The sequence below is a fragment of the Balaenoptera borealis genome, assembly GCF_965194805.1.
Source record: "Balaenoptera borealis genome assembly, chromosome: 16".
NCBI lineage: Eukaryota > Metazoa > Chordata > Mammalia > Artiodactyla > Balaenopteridae > Balaenoptera > Balaenoptera borealis.
This window is the reverse complement of record NC_138872.1, coordinates 10,782,603-10,805,807: the sequence shown is the minus strand read 5'-3', so window position 1 is coordinate 10,805,807 and position 23,205 is coordinate 10,782,603. Positions and strand designations below refer to the sequence as shown.

Genomic DNA, 23,205 nt, shown 5'->3' with positions numbered 1-23,205 from the left:
TAAATTTATTTATTTATATTTGGCCATGTTGGGTCTTTGTTGCTGCCTGCGGGCTTTCTTTTTAGTTGCAGCGAGCGGAGGCTACTCTTCATTGTGGTGCGCAGGCATCTCATTAAGGTGGCTTCTATTGTTGTGGAGCACAGGCTCTATGTGCATGGGCTTCAGTAGTTGTGGCACATGGGCTCAGTAGTTGTTGCTCGCGGGCTCTAGAGCGCAGACTCAGTAGTTGTGGAGCATGGGCTTAGTTGCTCCGCAGCATGTGGGATCTTCCTGGACCAGGGCTTGAACCCGTGTCCCCTGTATTGGCAGGCGGATTCTTAACCACTGCGCCACCAGGGAAGCCCTAAATACAGATTCTTATTCAACAGGTTGTAAGTGGGGCCTGAGAGTCCACATCTGCAACAAGTTCAGACTATAGCCAAGCAGGTGTTCATAGACCACACTCTGACGTGCAAGGACCTTGAGAACTTAGATGAAAACTGCAGATTCCCAGGCCCCAGCCCAGACCCACAAGTTCAGGATTATTCTTGAGCCCTAAGATCTCATGGAATTTGCCTTGCTAAGTTTTAGACTTTTTTGGGACCTGTTACCCCTTCTTTCTTTCCTCTCATTTTTGGAATGAGAATGTCTATCTTATGCCTGTCCCACCACTGTGTTATGGAAGCACATAACCTGTCTAGTTTCACAGGTTCACAGCTGGAGAAGAATTGTGCCTCAGGATGAATTGTACCCTGAGTCACACCCATATCTGATTTAGATGATATTTAGATGAGACTTTGGACTTTAGAGTTTAGAGTTGATACTGGAATGGGTTAAGACTCTTGGGTCTGTTGGGATGGAATGAATGTATTTTGCATGTGAGAAGGACATGAATTTTGGGGGGCCAGGGGAAGAATGAACTTAACTGTGTTCCCCCAAAATGCGTATGCTGAAGCCCTAAGGTGATGGTGTTTGGAGACAGGGACTTTGGGAGTTGATTAGGCATTAGATGAGGTCCTGAGGGTGGGGCCTTCATGATGCGATTAGTGCCATTATAAGAAGAGAAGCCAGACTATTTTCTAAAGGGTGGTGTCTAAAAATACATTTTTCTCTGTTCCTTTGCCAATATTGAGTGTTATATATTAAAACCTTTGCTAACATAAAAAAAAAAAAAGAGAGACACCAGAAAGAATTTGTTTGGTCTCTGTCTGCCATGTGAGGACACAGTGAGAAGGAGGCCGTCTGCAAGGCAGGAAGAGAGCTCTCACCAGAACCTAACCATGCCAGCTCCTGACCTAGGCTTCCAGCCCCCAGAACTGTGAACAATAAAGGTCTAGTTTTTAAGCCCCCCAGTCTGTGGTCTTTTGCTAGGGCAGCCCGAGCAGACTAAGACACTGGCGGTGGGGCTCAGGGGTCAAGTGTTTAACAAGCTTCCAGGTGAATCACATTCTCCAAAGTTTGGCTGGAGGGAGTTAATTTCACTGTTAGGGCAGGCGTGGCTTTTTCAAAACCTGTGTGTGGAATGTTTTGTTTTTTATTTACGGCTTAGGTTTCTCCCTCTCCCCCTTCGTTTTCCTTCTTCTCTCTCTCTCGTTCTCCCAGGGCAGACCGTATAGCTGGTAGTGGTAAGACTGCTCCTTCTGGTTTTGTCTCCGAGTTTTGCCCCTCCATGTACAGCTGGGTGGCACCTCTATTGAAACATGTATCATATGGAGACTGTGAAACGGGAACCCAAGGGCTGACTCAGGAAACTGGCAGTCACTGACCAAGTCCTGACCATTCTGGGCTGATTGCTGCAAAACTTGTGGGTCGGGGTTCTAGTGTTATCTACGGTCTGGCTGTTGTCTGTTCGTACAGCAGTAGTACCAGGTTACGTGTGTGTTTCCTCTTTGGTGTAATGAGCATCTTGACAATAAGGACCTTTCTTGCTCTTCTGGGGATTTCCTCAGTACAGGACTTGACATTTGGGGCTCACCGATGCTTGCTGAATGGACGAATAAAAGACAACATGCAGCCACCAAGTCCTGGAGCAGTGAGCCATTGCAAGCCATAGAAGCTCAACAGTTCAAACCTACTGGTCTGGGTTCAACCACCTCATCTTGATTCAAGTCAACAAATATTAGTGATCATGAACCTTGTGTCAGGGCCCAAATCTGAGGCCTGGGGGGCAGGCAGTGAAACCAAATAACTATAATTTAAATTCTCTGTGCGCTTTCCCACTCCTAGCTTATATTCAAGGAGCGATTATACTAGAATGCAACCAGCTGTTCAATCAGTCCTTGTTTTAAAAAAAAAAAGAAAAGAAATTGGCCCTACATATCGTAGTTTATAAAATTATGTTAACCAACCTGATCTCATTTAATCTTCAAAACAACACTGGGAGGGAGGTATTACTATTGCCCCATTTTAGTGATGAGAAAACTGAGGCTCTGAGAAGCTAAGTAACTTATCTGGCACCTGACAGAGTGGGAAGTGCACCCAGGTTGGAGCTCAGCCTGTTCCCTAGGCTGGAGCTGGGGCACAGGAAGTAGGGCGTGGAGGGATCTGGGCAGGGAGGATAGAGGTGCCCTTTCGTGAGAAGGAGGAGGAGGAGGGATGCTGCACAGGTGGAAAGAGCTGGTATCTCCACACCTCATGCTCCCTCGTGTGGCATTGGAGGGGGTTGGTCTGTCACACTCTCAACACCGAGCACTTGAATGAGAAGAATTTTGTGAGTCTGTCAAATGGCAACAGGTTAAGCATGTGAGCGAATTGATAGATAAGGTGAATCTTATCTAACTCCTGGCTTTCAAATAACCAGCCGGAAGGGAAGCAAAATCCTATGTGTGTTTGCACACGGGCATTACTCGCCCCACCCCATCCCCCGCCCCTGCCCCCAGGCTTCCAGGTAGAAGTTAGCACCAGGCAGCTAACCCAGGGAGGGAGGGAGCTTCTTGGCTGCTCTGGGCCATCGGAGGAAAGGGGGGAGGCGCCAGGCACTCGATTTAGCCCAGGCAGAGTTGACTGAAACCAGACGGGTGTCAAATGCCACCCCAGGGTGTCTGGACTGCCCGAGCTATCGACCAGACAGCCTTGTTCCACCTCTGGAGCCTGGGATCCGTTCAGGCCCTGGCAGCTGGGCAGCGCCCTGGTGGGACCAGTTAACCCCACATGCAGAGACCCACTGGGTAGATGCCTCCAAAATCTATGCTGGTCAGAACGCCACTTGGGGTCTTTTGTGCCCTTAGGGTTACCGTAGTAACGCAAGGATGCCTAAGACAGATTGGAACTGTCTGATGTTGGAAGAAATTCAATCTCACTGGTAGTAAAAGATAAGCACATTAAAACAAGATGTAGTTTTATTATTTTTCCCTGGCCAGAAAGCTTGGCCAAGATTAAAAAAAGATAACATCCCATGTGAGCTGGGGGCGGGGAAGCCAGCCCTCTCCCACACTGCTAGTAGGAGTGCCAGGGGGCTTTTGGGGGCATCACCTGTGAGCCCCAGCCACTTTCCTCATAGGCAGTAACCTAAGAAATAGAAATTTGCACGAAGATGTATGTGCAAAGATGTGTTGGAGGGGTTGTATTTGGAGAACATTAATGTCCAACAAGAGGTGAGTAGTTAGAAACGTTTTGGTATATCCGTGTGACAAAATTCCAGACAGTCATAAAATTGATGTAGAGCTTTATGTGTTGCTATGGAAAGATGTTCCAGATATACCGTTGGGTAGAAAATACAGGTTACAAAATAACATGCATAGTATCATCTCAGTTTTGTAAAAAACCGGAACCATCTGTCTACATACAGCTTATATATATGAAAAATGTATAGATGTGAATGTATCGATGTACATATGTGTATATATATATGAATGTATATATATAGTGTATATATGAAAAATATTAATAATTGTTATCTGTGTGTGGTGGGATTATGGGTGAATCCTGTGCTTAAAAAAATTTTTTTAAGGGAAAGCAATTACTTGAATAATGCAAATGGAAAGTCTAGAGGCAAAGGCCTCACAGGCTGTAAGGCCTGTGAGGGTGGAGGGACGCATGGTGGCCAAGCGCCAGGGTCATCTTGGGCCTGGGGTGACTCCCACTCAGACATGCTTTATCTGTGGGGCTCGGGCAGGGGATGTCAGCTCTCTGAACCTTGGTGTTGTCATCTGAAGAAGGGCATCTGACGATCCCTACTTCATAGTGGTGCTGTATGAAGTGGGGTGATATCTGTAAAGTGCCTGGCACATAGTAAGTACTCAATAAATCCTAATTAGATATAAATACACTGTCACTATAGAAAAATATCATAATCTCTCCCCTTCCTCCCTTCCTCCCTTCCTTCCTTCCTTCCTTCTATCTTCTCTCAAAATACACACACACATAATTCGTCCTGTATCTAAAAGAGCAGACTTGTTTTCTAAAAACCAGCTCTCCAAAGGTGAAAGTGGGAACCCCATCCCTGGAGGTATTCGAGCAGGTTCTGGGTGAACAGGTGGCAGAGGTGTGGCAGATGACATTTGAGGACCAGATGATTGGGTTGACCAGGCCATTGGAGCCCGTTCTGCTCCCCAGATGGAAGCCACCAGCAGAGCGGATGAGAAGATGGCCTGAAGTCAGGCTGCCTGCGGCTGCATCCAGCTCTACCCCTTACCGGCGGTGTGAGATGCCGGGGACGCATCTCTTCTCTGAGCCTCAGTGCTCACGTCGCTAACATAATCTCTGCTGCGCAGTTATTGTAAGATCTAGAAATAGTAAAATCTAGCTCCTGCTCCTGATTATTTTTGTTCTGAAAACAGTGGAACTAGGACCTGAGCAAATATTCGTTCATTCATCCATGCCTGTGTTCCCTCCTTGCACAGAAACTTATCCAGTGCTTTCTGTGTACCCAGCTTCTGTAGGCAGCAGGGCCCCTTTAAGACTTCAACATTCCACAGACCTGCTGCTATAGCGGCGCCCCCAAATCTCTAATCCTCATCCCTACGGTCAGGCTTTATCTCCACGGCACCAAAGGGCAGTGCTCAGTCATGAAGCCAGGCTCCTTGCCAGAAAGACATAATGGGAGGCTTTGCGGTGATGTGCAGGCTTCCTTGCCCACGGGGTGGGAAACAAGGAAAAACCCGCCGACTGACTTTCGGATGGGAGGGAGTTGTCCAGGCTGTGCTAGAAAAGATGTGCCAGGATGAATATCCAAGAGCGGGCATCTCACACTTCCTGGCTCTCTGCTCCTGCCCCTCGTCCCTCCTCTCCCCCCAAGAGTCAGAGAGCCAGACCCCACAGGCATCCTGCTTCTGAAGGACCATTCCTTCGTCCTTTTGGACTTTCTGCCTCCTCGTCCGTCCACTTTGGGCTCAGCTGCAGCCTCACCTCTCTCTCAAGAACATCCCCAACTCCCCTGGGCCACCTTCCCCCACCAGCAAACACAGTCACACCTTCCCTGGGGGGAAGATCCCTGGGGTTATGATCCCTGTATCATAACCACTTGCACGTGTGACCTTGTCCTCCACTGGACCCAGGCTCCCTCCAAAACGGGGCTCATGGAAGGTGTGGGGAGAAAACCTTAAAACCTTGATGATGTCATAGTTTTTTGCATGCGTTATGATGTGAAAAATGTAATTGAAAAGTGACATCCATATGCAATTTATAGATAATTAAACATATAATTAACTTTAATTATATAACAAACAATAATAAACATACTTAATAATTTACCAGTTATAACAATGATATTTCATAAGTGTATGATTATTTGTAATGTCTTACAATATAGTATATATTTTGTAATCATATTATATTTAATATAATAATAATTAACACATACTAATTATTAATATATATTAAATGTGGCTGTTCAGCAATTTTTTAACTTAGGCATATATGATCCAAAAAGTTCACCACCAACCATTGTAGACTGGGACCACTCAAGAGCAGTGGTCTTGTATTACTTATTTTGGGGTTCTCTGTACAGGACTTGTTCTTGGTTGGGGCTTCTATATGTTTGCTAAATGGATGAATAAATAAATAATGAGATCCAGCCATCCAGTTGGACCCCTGTCTTTTTGGGAGGCTGGAAGGAACTTAAAGGTTGAGATGGAAGAATCTAAGTTACCTCGATTTAAAAAAAGCACAAATATTGGTGGTCACTGTCTATGGGCTGGGGCCCACCTGTGAGGATTAGAGGTTCAGGGATAATGTGTCCCTACCCTCAAAGAACTCACAGTGTAGCAGGGGTAGTAAGACAAATGTGACTGTAATAGTTAAAATTCACAGACAGTGAAATGCACTCCCATTCTCTTTTAATTTGAAGACTCTATCTGATATTACGATCTCTTTCTCAACTTTGTATAATGAAGATAAGGGACCAGCTGAGAGTTTCCCAAACTTTAGTCATTCAAGTGCCCCACTGATGATTTTTGCCATGTTTGCATAAGACTATATGCATTCAAATGATATTTTCCTTTAACTTGACTTTAAATCGATTTATGGAAAAGGGAAGCTGTATCATTACCATATCTGGAAAATAAATATCCCTTACCCTACATAGAAGGAAACTATAAAAATAAATACAGCAGAGCTAATGTCTGACACTGCATGCCATATAACATTATAAGCACCTTACATGGATTAACTCAATTCTTACATCAACCTAATGATGTAGGTACTATTATTATTCCCATTTTAAAGAGGGGAAAACTGAGACTTGAAGAAGCAAAGCAACTCTCTAGAGTCACAGACATTGAGTTGCTGGGGTTCCAAGGCAGGGGTCTGACTCCAGGACCACACAGGTGACCCCAAAGTAAGTGCTTTTGCTCTGACCACTAGCAGATTCTATAGCAGAGGTTGGCAAGCTATAGCCAATCTGGCCTGCTGCCTGATTTTGTACTGTCCCCAAGCTAAGAATATTTTTCATTTTTAAATTTTGAAATGGTTGGAGGAAAAAAAATCAAAAGAAGCAGACTATTTCAAATTTCCATGTCTATAATGAAGATTTATTGGGACCTACCCTGCTCATTCATCTATTTACCATCTATGGCTGCCTTTGCTCTAAAACAGCAGAGTTTAGTTGCAAGGGAGACATCAAAGTCTAAGTGATTACTCTCTGGCCCTTTACAGAGAGTGTTTGCTGACTTCTTGGTCTACAAAGAAAGGGATACAATGTTTTGTTTTTAAATTCAGCCATGGGAAACTATTGCCATGGAGCCTAAGGTCTATGGGTTCAAGAGGAATCCTTAAAGAACTAAGACTCTCTTAGATACAACGAAAAGGATTGATTGAAAGGAATACCTTTCTTCACAGGTGGATTCAGTGTAACTGATTGCTGGGCTCTCTTAAAAACGCCCCTGGCTCGCGTTTTAGAGAACCCTAGGTGCTCTAGGTGATGTCCAAAATCTCTTCCAGCTCAAAAAGTCTGTATTCCTGAGAGCTGGGCCATTATTTCTCCCAACGCTGTGAGTCCCTGGAAATAAAGTGCTTCACGACCTTGGCTAAAATCCTCCCCCTCTGTTTAGGGCTGAAGGTCTATTTCCTTGCTTAGGTTCATATAAACTGTGAGCTCTTCAGCGTGGCCAGGGAATTGCACCTTTAATGGAACAAGTTGAATCTGCCCAGCTGCAGTGGCATGCGTTAAAAAGCATCCCCATTCCTGAAAATCCAATTTGGTTTCTCAAAATCTTCACTGCAAATATTGAGCTGGAGCAGAGAATTAAATTTGCTCTGGCTCAAATGTGGTTTGCTGTCATTCGAACAAAATGGGTCTCTCTCCCCTGAATTTGTACAACTTCCTGTTGGTCATTTTGGTGGACTTGCCCAAAGAAAACGATAATTTGCTCGACCCCAAGCATGATAAAAACGACCCTCATTTGCTAGTAAATTGATGCAGGTGGAACTAAACTGATTTAAACCCGGAAGCTAAGCTGAAATCACAGACTTCTGTGCTCAGATCTGGCGGCTCTGGAAGAAGACTTCAGAGGTAAGGGGACACCATTGTTTTTTTTTTTTTTTTAAGATGTTCTTTGGGCGAGTAGACCCAATCTTTTTTGATGAGCTTTCTCCTCATTGTCTTTCAAACCAGGACACATTAAACTTGGCCTCTGTGTTACTTGGTTCTCCTCACAGGGCCCCCAGGGCCCTGAAAAGTTGGCCTGCCCACCTCTTCAGCCCCAGAGAGGTTTAGCAACTTGGCTGGGGTCACTCAGCAGGTCAGTGGAGAAGCTGGAATCTGAACACAAGTCTAGCCGTGCTCGCTCCGCTTTGTCACACCTTGAAACGCTGTTAAGAGCCGAGACCCAGGGCAGGGGCTGCTTGCTCTCTGACTCCTTTCTGCTTCCTGCCTGTCTGGGAGACGGTGGGCGGGTCTGGGCCTGGAAGAGTGGGGGGGAAGTGGATGCAGCTGCTTAAGGAATAGACGGAAGAGTCCTCCCTCCCACCCCCCTTCTTTCTTTCGCACAAATGTTTATTGAGGATCCTCCGAACACAGTGACTCTGCTGGGCTCTGTGGATACAGTGGTGAACAAAACAGACTCAATTTCTTGCCGTCCTGAAGCTCATATTCTAGTGCCGGAGAGGATAAACCCTCAGCAAAGCCAGCAGGTCAGAGCCGTAGTGATGTCGGATGCTGGCCAGTGCGATGGGGACAAGCTGAGCAGAGAAGGAGGGTTGAGAGTGTTAGGAGGGGGCCACGCCGTTAAAATAGGGTGCTCGGGAACAGTCTATGTGAGAAAGTAGTCTTCGAGCAGAACTGAAGGTGTTGCGGGGCAAGTGATGCAGCTCTGGAGGAAGAGGGATCCAGGGAGAGGAAACGGTGCACAGGCCCCGAGGGGCCAGGCAGCCCGGTGTGTTTGGGGAACAGCAAGGAGTGAGTGAGGGGGGCTGGAGTCGAGCAGTGATGGGGGCACAGGTTGTGGCACTTTATTCTGAGCAAAGTGGGAGCCATGGGAGGGTCTGAGCAGGGAAGGAGCAGGACCTGTCTGCCTGCTGTGTAGTAAACAAGGGCAGAGGTGAGGAGACCCGGGAGGAGGTGGTGTCATCGTTTGGAGGAGAGAGAACGGTGACAGGGTCCCCGGCGCTGCTGTGCAGGTGGGCAGGAGCGGACAGATTCCTGCACTACTCAGAAGAGAGCCTGGTCTGGTCTGGCTTTGGTGCTTGATTTCACGTTGGGGAGGTGGTGAGATGAGTGAGGAGGCCCGGGCCCGGGCGCTGGGCCCAAGAGGGTGCCAGTCGTCTCTACAGTGACCAGCTTCCCAGGCTCCATCCCGTCCACTTCCCAAGGTGCCGCCCGAGTGATCTTTCTTAAATGGGGATCCAGCTGTCTGGTTTCCCCCAGAAGCAGACCTTGTGACAAGGGTTTGAGTGCAAGGCCGTGGGGAAGGGAAAGAGGACGCGAGAGGGTACGTTGTCAGGGCAGTTACCCCGGGGGCGCCCGGAGCTCAGTCCAGCTGGGAGTCGTGTGGGACGGAGAGCCGGGGCATCTAGCCACCATCTCTGTCTGCCGCTGGCTGAGGGCTGCAGCCTAGTGGGGCAGGGGCATTGCCCCTGGGCCCTTGGGGCTGGTCCTGCTCGCCGGCCACGCCAGAAACAGCGCTCGAGACTCGCAGGTGTTTGCACTAAGTAGCCTTATCCAGGTAGCATGAGTGGCCAGGGAAGGGGGTGGGGCACCGATCGCATCTGCTGCAGTGGCCACTCTGCCACCTCCTCCAAACCTCTCAGTGGCTCCCTGTCGCCTTCTGGGTGATGTCCAAACTCCCGAGCATGGCCAACAGTCTCCTTCAGTGGGTCTTGCTCCTACGGTCTCTGTGAGGCTCAGCAAATGGTATCTGTATAAGGCCAAGCATTTTTGGCTTTGCTGGCCACATAAGGTCTCAACTCTGCTGTTGGCGCCTGAAAGCAGTCATAGGTAATGTGTAAACCAACAAGCGGGGCTGTGTTCCAAAGCTATGTTTACGAAAACAAGCATCGCCTGCATTGGGCTTGGGAGGCTGTAGTTTGCTGACCCTTATAGGATGGATGGGAATCAGGTGCGTAGGAATGTGGGTATTATGAGAATGTTGCTAATAATAATTATAAGTAATTACCATCAAACAGAAGAGCTTTTAAACATGCTTCCAGGAAGGTAGGGCCCACCTGACCTCTAATTACACAGCACACACACATCAGATCCAATTGCATTTCCTGAGTACTGTGTTTTCCTTCCGAAAGTCTCCAAGCAGAATTTATACTTGAGGAAATTTAATTAAAGCCACAAAGAGATCTATGCTTATACAACTAACTGTCTGGTTTAGCCCACAGTTAATTGAAGTCATTGGAGAAGCATTTGAAAGTGGATTTTGTTCTCCTCCAGCCTGGGCCCAGGACCCTATTCTTGTCGTTGTAATCAAGTCCTGTGGTTCTATGGCTTCAGAGACCATCTGGCAGTAGCTGAGTGGATATTTACTTCCGTTTGTCATTTGGGGATAACTTTCTTGATACGCTGAGATCAGCTATTCTACCACCAAAGATAACTGTCTTTAATCAAAGGGCTTGGTAAAAAAACATTTAGCCTTCCATACAGAAGGTAGATTTGCTTTTCTTTATCATTAGGATCCCAAATATGGATAAAAATTCTCAGTTTTTCCTTGTCTTTATTCTATACTTCAAAATAATATTCTACTCTCTAGATCAGGTTATGGATTTGGACAGATCTGGGTTTAAATTAAAATTTAGTTATTTACTTGTTATTTGGGTGCCTTGAGAAAATCTCAAAGTTTTAGGTTCCTTACTTACAAAATGGAAACACCAAGTTCTTCTCACTCCATTTCCCACCCCATAACAGAGATAATCGCAGACATTTATAGAACATTTCTATGTGCCAGGCGCTTTGTTGAAAACATTACAATCATTATTTTATTAAATCATCCCAGTGACCTTAGGAGGTTGGAATTATTATGATTATCCCCATTTTAAAGATGGGGAAACTGAGGCACAGAAAAGTGAAACCTCTTGTTAAAGTCACAGAACCAGTGAATGTCAAAGCCAGGAACTGAGGACACTGTGATTGGGGGAGGTGCTTTGGAGGGACAGAAAGGGACCACAAATGAGACAGTTCTTGGCCTTTGGTAGAAACTCAGCATGTTACTTATTGAGTGAATTGGGGGGAAACATGTCCCTTCTCTTGAGTTGGTTCTCTTCTACATGGTGACCTTTTGGCTAATCAACCAATATTTCTCTCTCTCTCTCTCTCTCTCCTTTAATGTGGCTGGCATAGTGAGACTGGTCTGGGGTACCTCATGTTTAGGATGTGCCCCTAAACCTTGGAAGTCCCTACAAGGTCATAGTGGGGAATAGAGAGAAGGAAAATAGGGAGCAAGCTGCTCTAGACTTCATGGGAAAAGTAGAGGTATTCTTGAGGGTTCCATGGTGTATTAGTTAGGTTACGTTCAGTTGCAAGTAACAGTTGCAAGAAACAGCGTCAATACGTAAAGTAATCTGGAGGTGGGTCACTCCATGAGTGGTTTGGTGGCTGGACTATTCTGTTCCACCATCCTGAATCTGTTGACTTTCCATCCTTAGGCTTGTCCCTTGGTCACAAAACAGCTGCCACAGCTCCAAGTACTTCATCTTCACACAATCTCATTAAAGCAGTAAGTAGGAGGAGCCCTTCTTCATGTAACTACTTCATCAGGGAAGAAAAACCTTCCAAGGAAAAAAACCCTCACCATATCTCTCTTTGAGCCTCATTCTTTAGAACTGGGCTGCATACCTTGCCATAAGCCAACCAAACCAAGAAAAGGGAGTGAAATTACCATACTGGGGACCGTCTAGGTTCATCCTCTCAGGCTAGGGAAGGGCATTACTTTCCCCGAACATGTTCAGCCTTCACAAAATTGAGGTTGTGTAATATGAGCAAGAAGGGCAGGGAGTAGCTGTTGGGTAGGCAAGGAGTACATCTGCCACAAAGAGCCACGGGGCTAAGTGGGTAAGAAGCAGGTCATGTGCCCTCCTCTCACATCAGCCTAAAATGAGGGGCCTTGGCTCACCTGCATTAGAGACCCAATACCAGGAACGAGACCAAAGTCCCAGCTCATAGCAGAGTCCTCCGGGCTGGGTATGACCTCAGCTGAATGTGCCTCAGTTTCTCGTCTGTAAAATGGTGATGGTTTTAGTACCTGCCTCATAGGGTTGAGGATTAAATGAGTTAATCTGGTTAAGATGCTTAGAACTATGCTTAGCATGTAACACGAATTATGTGAGTATTATCTGCTATGTTTCTTGGGACCAGGCAGATATGCAAGATGGACGACCGTCTTGGTTTGTTCAGAACTAGCTGGGTTCCTAGGACACGGGACTTTCAATTTTCAGACCAGAACCATCTGGGGCAAACTGAGGGCAGCTGATCACTCCAGAGGGAACACTAATGAGTGAAGGGGGCTGGGAGTGGCGGAGGCAGAGTGGAGATCATGTACCTCGGTTATCTCACTCTGCCTGGTAGTTGCCATCTTTCCTACCAGTGCAGTCAGAGCTGATTTTTCCAGAGAAGCCAGACAGCTGGACTTTTATTTTAAATCTCTGAATTTTTACATATTTTAAACATTAAAAAAAAAAAATCCAACCACACTCCTTGTTCCAAACAAAACACATTTGCCAACCACACGGGGCCCTTGGGATGTCATTTCATATCTTCCTCCTCTCTTTTCCTTACATCCCTTACAGAGGGATGTTTCCTGGTTCTGAAACATGCATATTTATTTTCTGCCTTCCAGGAGAGGCTCCTTAACTCATTCTTATTTGTTTCTGCAGGAAGCACAAGACGGAAATTAAAGAAGAAAAATGTTCCATCAGTTTGGTGGCTACATCCACAAAAAGTTTTCCGTGATAAATATCTTTCCCAATCACTCATTGTGAAAGCTGCGAAAGTAAATGTGAGTGTGGGTACTGTGGGTGATTCTGTCACTGTCACGGTGGTTTGGGGGAAATAAAAGTTGTTCATCTTAGGTCAGTGGGATGGGCAGGACCATCGGCTTTCTCTGCCCTCTCACGGCTACAGTGTCTGCAGACCTTTTTTTTTTTTAATTGAAGTATAGTTGATTTATAATATTATATTAGTTTCAGGTGTGCAGCATAGTAACTCAGTATTTGCAGATTATTCTCCATTATTGGTTATTACAATATGATGTGTATAATTCCCTGTGCTATATAGTAGGTCCTTGTTGCTTATCTATTTTTTGTATAGTAGTTTGTTAATCCCAAACCCCTAATTTGTCCTTCCCCCTTCCCCTGGGTAACCACAAGTTTGTTTTTTATGTCTGGAGTCTATTTCTGTTTTGCATATACATTCCTTTGAATTATTTTTTAGTTTCCACATATAAGTGACATACAGTATTTGTCTGACTTATTTCACTAAGCATACTATTGTCTAGGTCCATCCACATTGCTGCAAATGGCAGAATTTCATTCTTTTTTTTATGGCTGAGTAATATTCTATTGTCTACGTATACTACATCTTCTTTATCCAGTTGTCTGTTGGTGGGCACTTAGGTTGCTTCCATGTCTTGGCTACGGTAAATAGTGCTGCTGTGAACATCAGGGTGCATGTACCTTTTTGAATTAGTGTTTTCATTTTTTTCCAGATACATACCCAGGAATGGAGTGGACGTTACATTTTCTTTGCAGTGAATTTGTACCAATCCAATCAGTGGCCTTCATTTCAGGAACTCAGAAGCTTCTGGAAGTGGGAGGATTTGCCCCATTGTTGGTGAGTATTAGGTCCACCTTTGTGAAGGTTCAAGGGCCCACTGACAATGTTTTGTGAATGCTTATGAAAAAGGGACCTCAATCCTTCTCCAGAATTCTTTCCATGTCTCTCAAGTCCCAGGCGCCCACATGAAAGTTCTCACCTCCCCCACCTCCTCATTCCGATGCGCACGCGTGTCCCTGTTCAGTCTCAGGGGGCAGGGGTGCTAGTGCGGATGCTCGGTTCCTCAGAGAGTGTTTATACTGGAAAGAGGATGACTGGTAAATGGGTCATCGTAACCCAATGGAACACATCCCAGGGGAGACACTTCAAGCAGCTTGACCGTCTGGTCCCACTCACCCGGCTCCTCCCTGGTTAGGTGATAAGCCCTAGAGGGCTGGGCCCTTTGCTTTGGGTCTCTTGCGCTCTGGATTCCCCATGTCACATCTTTTATTCTCACTATTACCTGTCCATTCCCAATGAAGGAGAACTCCTTAAGTGCACTGTTCCTCAAATTTCACTTCTTTGCACACAACCTTCATCAGTTTTGCCATATTTACATATGATGCAGGCTACTACTAACTTAATATGTTTTGTTTACATAACGTCACATGAGTTTACTTAAAAGGAAACTTATGTAAATAGAAAGTCAAGATCATGTTCTAAAAATAGGATTTACCAGGAAACAGAACTACAATGGAAATAATGTTATATACCATCTAGATACTGTTGCCTAAGAAGGCTCTTAACCTGAGACCTGCCCCTTTTTTGTTGAAAGGGAAAATGACAGCTGTTAGAGGACTGTTAAAGACATCCTGGCACCATCCTGAGCCTTTATCCTAAAGGAGAATAGAAAAGGAGCCACCCACTCTCTGATTCAATGCTCTTAAAAGTGGTTCCCCCACCATCCAAAGTCACTGGGGGTCATATATTTTGGAGGACGCCATCCCAGCAGATACTGTACCTTCAGCCCCCGCTCTTTCTAGCCAGGAGATCCTCTACAAGGGAGTCCCTAGCCTGAGTCCTCCTTGAATCAGGAATTTCAGGCCCTGGGCAAATAGTAGTGCTGGGGCCATTGTCACAGTGGGTAGATTTTCTCGATGGGCACTGGCTGTAGGGCTGAGAATCTGCAGAGTGGGATCCAGAAATGAGCTGATTTCATAGTCTTCGCAAGAGGGTCTTATGACTGATAAAGTCTGTGAAACCCCACCTCAGCTTCTCAGCAGCCCCAAAGAGACAGACTTTGAGGTGGGGGATGCTCTTCCCAACCCTCACAGGCATCCTCTACAGATACAGAAAGCAACTCTGTTTGCAGGTTGTTTATTCAGTTAACACATATCGAGTATGTGCTAAATGCCAGGCATTGTGCCAGCCCTGGGGGGATCTTGCAAAGCAGAGATGACAAAGGAGGAAACCATTCTTTAATGGTTATAGAGCTCAAACTTGACTTTTGAGATGATTCTATTCTTTATGGCTGTTTTTAACACATCGAGGTGCCATGTTCACCTCCCGTAACATTTTCATGGGCGACTGAGGGTGTCCTGCTTCTGGCAATGGCTGTCTAGCTTGTCTTGGACCAGTCTTCCTGCTGAGGATGAATGGAAAACCCAAACCGAAAAAAATCCCTTTGAAGGCTTTAGAAAGCTGCTAAGGCAGCCAGGATTTGAGGGGCCAAGATCCCAGAAAAGAAGAGAAGCTCCCAGGGTTGAATCTGATATTTCAAACAGTTTTCTCTTTGAGGCATTTGCTGATTTGGAAGCAGAGGCTGAGGCTGATGGGCTGAGCAGTATCCTTGGCAGATTTATAGAGCTAGGGCAACAAACACTGGCATTCAGAGCCTGCCAAGGAAGAAGGGCCCTGGTAAACAGCCTGGGATTTGAGCTGGAGCCCTGGAGAGCTGCTCCCTAGGAGTAAAGATGAACTAGAAACAGATCCTCTCTCAGAAAGATTGAAGCCCAGCAATGAGTCATCTGAATCCCTGATTAAGTTGATCTCTTCCTAACCAAGTTGTCTGCCAGAAGCAAAGGTAAATCTTTGGAAAAAGAGTGGAATATTTATTTGCTCTTCCTCACATCCTATTGCCCTGTATTTCATTCCAGCCACAGCTGCCAGAGCTAGCTAGCTTTGTACAGATGTCACTCAACAACACTATCTCAGCCTCTGCATATCTCTAACTTCCCAGGCCAGGGGTTCTCTGGTGCCTCTGCCTGTGGGAACCTGTCTTTCATTCATGCACATAGATCCTGGAAGTAAAAGGGAATTATCCACTCACGGAGCAACTCTTGATCAACGGGAGATGTGAGTTGGGGAATAAGTGCTTCTCCCTTCCATTCTTCAGGAAGAAAAATTTGAGATACGTTTACATTTTTAAGGGGGTCTTGGCAGGATCAATCACCAGTAGCCCAAGGTAATGACCAACTCAAGGATGTACCCAGCAATTGGCTTTTTCTCTTTCCCCATTATATTCTACACAGAACCCCCCTCCTGTGCTCTTGGATTACCACCCAAAATGAACTATCTGTAGACAGGTCAAGGTCTCAGCTTCTACTTTCTGGAGAATCCAGTCTAAGAAAATATGCAGAGGTTAAAATTCTCTACATTTTCCACCTACAATGTCTAGCATACACTAAAAAAATTAAGCAGAAATACAAAAACAAACAAACCGAGATTAGAACAAAAACCAAGAGAAGATACAGGCAACAGAAATAGAACCACAGAAAATTCAGATATTAGTGTTATCTGACAATATACTTTAAGGTAAAAATATTACTAGAGGTAAAGAAGGACCTTCCATAAGGACAAAAAACACACTCCATAAGGAAGATATGGCAATTCTAAATTTGTTTGTATCTGATAACATAGCCCCCAAATCAACAAAACTAAAAGGAGAAATAGATAAATCCCAATCATATTAAGTGATTTTAATATGCTTCTATCAGTAACTGATAGATAAAAACAGCTAAGGATTTAGAATAGTCAATCAACATTATTAATAAGTTGGCCTAATTGCCGTATATAGAACATTGCACCCAAGAACTACAGAGTGCACATTATTGCCAAGAGCTCATGGAACATTTAACAAAATAGACCACATGTTAGGCCATAAGGCAAATCTCAACAAATTTCAAAGGATTGAAATGACACAGAATATACTTTCTGACTATAGTAGAATTAAGCTAGAAATTAATCCAAAGATAACTAGAAAATTCCCATATGTTTGGAAAGTAAGCAACCTACTTTTAAATAACTGATATGTCAAAGAAGAAATTACAGTGGAGATTAGAAAATATTTTCAACTGAATGATAATGAAAAGATTAAGTATCAAAACTTGTGGAGATTTTTACTCAAACCAAGATGAAGTAACAAGGGCTGGATTTACCCTTCTTTATATTACTCAAAAATTAGGGGAAAAAAAACCCCATCTATCATATGATCATATATAACAGTGGTAACATTTATCTCTCAGAGAAAGGAATCAATATGAGTTCTATGATTGTCTTGGCTTATTGCCCAGAGAAAGTTTTCACACTGCAGAACAAACTGATAAATTGGAATTCACCAAAATTAGGAACTCTGTTCTTTGAAAGATACTATTAAGAGAAGGAAAAGACAAATCGTAGAATGGGAGAAAAAATTAGTAAATTACTTATCTGATAAAGGGCTTGTATACACAATATATGAAGAACTCTGAAACTCAAAAGATTTGAAAATATACCTTACCAAGAAGATATACCAATGGAAATAAGCACATGAAAAGATGTTCCAACTCATTATGCATTAGGGAAATGCAAATGAAATCACAATGAAATACCACTAAACACTTATGCTAATGGCTAAAATAAAAGAAACTGACCATACCACGTGTTGGCAAAGAGGTAGAGCAACTGCAACTCTCAGACTTTGGTAGTGAGAATGTGAGACGGTAAAGCTACTTTTGGAAACAGTTTGGCAGTCTCTTTGTAAAGCTGAATATGCACTTATCCCAACCATCTCAATTTTAGGCGTTTACCCAAGTGAAATTAAAGCACATATTCACAGAAAAAGCTGTGCACTAAAGCTTGCAGCAGCTTTGTTTTGTAATCACCCCAATCTGTACACTGATCACGTGCACACTTCTCTATATGTGCATTATACCTCAATAAAAAACTAAAAAGTGTCAACTAAGGATGATATGTATTTGGGAAATTCATTTCATTTAACAAATCATTCACTGGATGCCTTTTACGTACCAAGCACTGTGCTGAGGAAACAGTGAACAAGTTAGCCAAGGTCCCTTCCCATAAAGTGCTTATTCTGTGTGTGTATATATGTTTTTATGGCAAATAAAGAATTAAAATTCACTCACGATTGGCAAAGAGCAGGGTGCTATGGGAGCCTGCAGGAGGGGAAACTAACATTTCTACAGACAATGGGTTCTCTGCTGAGAACTGAAGGATGGCTGGGATTTAAGTAGGTGAAGAAAGGGAGAATAGTGTTGCAGGCACAGGGAACAGCATATGCAAAGGCCCCGAGAGGTGAGAGAACTTAGTGCATCTGAGGAACCTAAAGTTCATTGTGAGATAGTGACAGAAAGGTAGAAAGGAGTGTTAGATAGTGGCCAGGGCATGCAGGTTTCTCCAAGCCATGCCAAGGAGCCTGGATTTTATTCTGAGGGCAATAGGGAGCTATAGAAGGATGTTAATGAGTGAGGGGAGTCGATACTAGGGCCATATTTGCTTCTTGAAGAGATAACAGTGGCTTCTGGATGGCAAGGGTGGAGGTATGGAGATCCGTGAGAGGGATGCTACGGTCAGAGGTGATACAGGGAAAAGGATGGGCAAGAAAGAGTGGAGTCTGAAGAAGATTTAGGCGGGAGAATGGGCAGGACCAGGTGCTGAGTTGGTTTGGCAGGTGGTAGGGCTGATGGATGACACCTAGATAGTATTAGATCATTTTCAACAAGTGCTGGTGGAGGGGAGCAGGTGATGGGGGTCCACCAGCAGAGAAAGAGACTCAAACTTCATCCCGCTTTCACTGCACAGCTGCATCCATTATCTCACCGCTGCAGTTCTGCCACTCCTGGCTCATCTACGTCCAATCTTCTGTTTACAACGAAGCCCCAGGGAGGCCGCTGGGCGAAAGCAGAGCCTGACACTAGAGAAGCATCCTGACAAAATAATGTCAGCAAGAGAGCGGTGAGTTGCAGATAAAACTGAAATAATCTGAGTCTTGCATTTAAGCTGAGGAGCGAATTCAACTCCTCCGTGCCTCATTTGGGGGTCCTGGAATCACCTTCTGACCTGGACCCTCCTTCTGGACTGGGAATTGATTGGTAAGTGTTCTGGGTAACGTGGGATCACCAGGAACCCGATGGTCTGATACTTGGCAGCAGGGCTGCTCAGTTCCCGGAACCTCCTGGTGGTAATGTCTGTGTTGACCATCTGTTGTTTTGGACAGCCTAGCCCACGTTCCCGCTTCTTCCGGAAACAGCGTCTCGATTTCCTTTTGGGAAAACTTCCCCTCCCTCACTCCCAGTCTACTTGGTTTCCTTGGATCTGACCCCACTCCCGGCTGCAGATGGGAGGTGGTGGGCTCCAGCAGCCCAAGCTTAGCCACTCGTGCAGAAAGAGAGGTCTTTTCTTGAAAGTCCTGCAGGGATTGGATGGGTCGTCTTCAGGTCATGTGCCCATCCATGCCCCAGTCGCTGTGGGAGGGCGGACGGGGTGCTCTGATTGGGTAGACTTGGATCCCATGCCACCTCCCTGATGGAGGGGAGGGTTGAATCACAGTTGCACTGCCTCAGAAATGGGCTCCCCTCGGAAATGATGAGGGAAGGATGGTGGGTCACCTCCATCCCTGCTGCAGTTCACAGCAGCCTGTGAGGAAGGCACTCATGCTACGTCCCTAGAGAGAGGGAGGGGAGGCTCAGAGTGGCTTTGTCACTTGTCCCAGGTCACAGCTGGAAGCGGCAGACCCTCTTAATGGGGGAAGGAGAGGGCGGTAAGGAGACAGCTCAGCATCTGGCTACATAAATATCTCTGTCCTGTTCCATGAACCTCTCCTCTGGGACATTTCGGAAGGTTCCTCTCCGGGCGTGAAGTGTGGCTCCCTGAGTGGGACCAGGTACTTGGATTCTGGTCCCATATATGAAAGACGGTGGAAAGAGCCCTGGTCTTGGAGTCACTCACTAGCGGTGTAAGTTGGGCAGGTGACGGTCTTTCTGAGCCTCCATTTTCCTCATCTGTATAAGGGGAGCAATAGCAGGATCTCCGTCAGGATTACTGGGGGGGATTAAGCGAGTAAATGTTTGCAGAAGTTTTCTGTTGACTGTGGTAGCCCCATGGGCTTGTTTTTCTCGTGCTCCGGGCACCTTCTCCACTCCCTTGTTATTAAGGTGTAGCTGTATCCCAGTACCCAGCGGGCTCTGTTCCCTGCAAAGCAAGTGCTTATGTGATAAGTATGTTGGACGTCGAAGGGGTTAGGTGGCCCTCTGGGACCCAGCATAGCTAACAGTGTCATCCAGGAAGTGTCACAAGCGCTGTGCTACAGACTGCCCATCCTGTCACCTGACCCTGCCACTGCTCCCGGGGGGCAGGTTTGGTGGTTATGCCCACCTCACCGATGAGAATACTGAGCTCAGAGAGGGGAAGGAATGTGTAGGAGGACCCTCAGCTAATAAGTGGCTGGGCTGGGGTGTGAACCCTGGTCTATCGGATTCAGAAGCCCGTGCTCTTCAGTCTGCGATAGTCCTTTGTGCTGCTAAGGTGAGGGATCCTGTCATGGTGGGGAAGTGCTTGGGCGAGAAGGTTTTGACTGGGTGGGGGCCTTTCTTGATCCACTGGAACAATCGAAATAGGTGCCTTCTTGCCTCTCCTACTCACTGGCTTCTCCAACATCTTGCAGAGAACTTGGGGTGCGACTTGGGGGAAGTATGAAGAGAGACTGGAAAGTCCTTGTGGCTTTATGGTATAAGTACTCAGCATGAATGGTTCAGGAAGTCCATGTTTATGAAACACCATTCATTCATTCATTCATTCATACGTGGGAGTCATTTTTTAGGGTCTGTAGGGGCAACAAAGGGACTACAGTGCACATTCCTTACTGACATGGGCATCTGGTGTTTTGAGAAACTCCCTTCCCCACTTCTTATAAAGCTTAGGTACTCTGGGAGGACCCCTCCCACTCCTGTTCAGGTGGTCAGGTGGGTGGGTTGAGCACTGCGTCCCCTGGCTGCAGTTAGCTGTTCAGAGGAGGGTCAGCCCTGGGTCTTGGGGGGGGGCACTTTCTTCCCTCTGGGGTTGTAAAGGTGATTGGATGTGAGCCTGGGGATGCTGAGGGCTGTCCGGCCACCTCCTGAGGAGACCCTGTCCACCAGCCAGCATGGAGGACGGCAGAGCTAGGAGATGGAGAGTCCAGAGGAGAGATTTCTTAACTTACTGGATGAAGTCGGGCATGTCTCTGGACTTCTCGATTACTGAGGCCATAAGCATTTTAAATAATCAACCCACTTTAAGTAGGGTTTCTGCCTTATGTACACTTGACCACAAGTTCTTTGTGATCTCATTTCAAAACCGAGAAGGAACATCCTTCTACTTTATTGTAATACTTGCATGTACATATAGGTATTTTTGTCCAGTTTATGTTTAAGAGATTTTTCAATATCCACGGGGACCTAGGTTTTAGTTCTGGCTTTGTCTCTAAGTCATAGCATGAGCATGGGCCAACTCCACCTCCTCTGCAGGCCTCAGTCTTCCCATCTGTATAATGAATTCCCTGGGCCCACTGACCTCTCAAATGCCTTCTACTTCTACTCTTACTTTCTATGAATTTAAAACTAGTATCTGTGCGATGAGACAAAATAATTTTAAAAACGAAGTAAACACTGGTATGTCATCAGCAGGGCTCAGAGTTCTGTTTGCTGAGGCAGACAGGAGAGTGATAGAAACCTGACTGGTTGGGGGAACAGGGATTTGTCTGTAGGAGGCCACGGCAGCCTGGGCACGGGCTTGGCCGTCTCCCACAGATGTGTAAAGCATCAATAATGATTAAGTCTGCCTGTAAAACTCCCCTCACAGATGGCTGTGGGGCTGCTGGGAAGGAGATGTGAAACACGAGAGCGGTTGGCATCAGATCGGCCTCTGATACAGGCCTGGGGCTGTGAAGTAACACAGACCTTGAATGCCCATGACCTGCAGGAACAGAGGCCAATATCCCAAGCTAAGGAGATGCAAAAATGCCAGCTCTAGCTCCTCTGTCTCTTGGATTCTGGACGTACCTGAGGTGGATATGACAGTCTACAGAGACAGCTGGCTTTTTTTCTTGAGTCATCAGTGGGACGCATCTACCTGGGCTGAGTTGACCATTTACACTCTTGATAGATTGCGTTTGCGAAGGAGAAAAGCATATTTGCTAGGGTGTGTTAGGCTGTGGGTAGCAAAAACCCTGATAACAGGAGCTGAAAGGATGAGAGTATTTGCTCTTTTAACAAGCGGTCTGGAGAGCAGAAATAAAAGGATGCTTCCTACCATAAGAGTGTCACCGGGGACCCAGACCTTTCCCTAGACACCTTTCTGAGTTGACCTTTTGTCCTCAGATTTGTCATCTCAGAGTCATAAGATGGCTGCCAAAGCTCCAGACACGTCTTTACCTCCTTCTAGGGAGGAAGCAGGGTCAGGCGAGAGGCTCGCTCTTTGTCAGCCGATGTCTTTTGACCTGAGAAGATCCACTTTCTAGCAGCCTTGGAGAGACCCACCTGCTCATACAACTCACTGGCCAGGATCGGGGTATACCCCACCCTGGGCTGCAGGTGAGCCTCGGAAAAGCCGTAGTGCCAGGAGGCAGAGGAGAAAGGGGCTGACCGGGGGTGGGTGGTCAACCAGTGGTGGCATAGTGAGAACTCAAGCCCCTGATGGTCCCCCGCCCCCTGTCTGCTTCTCCACGGGGGGCTGAGTCAAGGCTGCCTCGGAGACGGCGCAGCCCCCAGTCCTCTTTTGACTCCACCACTTACCAGACAAATCTCTGTACAAGACAGAGATTTCAGCCTGTGGAACAGAGACTGGGGCAGAAATCCAATGGGCATGAACTCAAACCTCAATATTTTGGATCCAACTTTAATTTGATACCTGCCATGCTAGACCAAAGCATCTCCCCCACCGTGAGTCACCGTGTGTGTCTCGTTCTCCACCTACCGATGTAATCAGGCTGGACTCGCTACACCAGCTGCTGTAAACAAACTTCAGAGTCTCAGTGGCTGAACTGTTTACTTTTCACTCACACAAATTCCGCTGTGGGGCTCATGCCTCTCCAGGGCGGCTCCCTGTGGAACGGCCCCTTCCATGTCCCGGTGCTTCCATCTTTTAGCTGCACGTGGCTCCAGCGTCTCTGCGGCAGGTAGGAGGCCTGCAGGTCCATGCATCGGGTCTTAGGTGCTTCAGCTTGGAAGGGACACATCTCACTTCCTCTGCTCACAGCACATTGGCCGGCAGTGGACACATGGCCCCCGCCAGCTGCCAGGGGCTGGGAAAGGAGGGATGAGCAGGAGACAGTAAATGTGTCTCTGCAC

General features: G+C 46.2%; 1 long non-coding RNA gene across 1 annotated transcript in view; it reads left to right on the top strand.

The window, feature by feature from the left end:
• LOC309614420 overlaps nucleotides 1–22,693 on the top strand; it is a 108,825-nt gene extending 86,132 nt beyond the window's left edge. Inside the window, exons 3-4 of the long non-coding RNA XR_014236166.1 lie at nucleotides 12,730–13,684; nucleotides 18,686–22,693. This is a non-coding gene — a long non-coding RNA (uncharacterized lncRNA). The remainder of the gene's footprint in view (nucleotides 1–12,729; nucleotides 13,685–18,685) is intronic.
• Nucleotides 22,694–23,205: the final 512 nt, after the last annotated feature.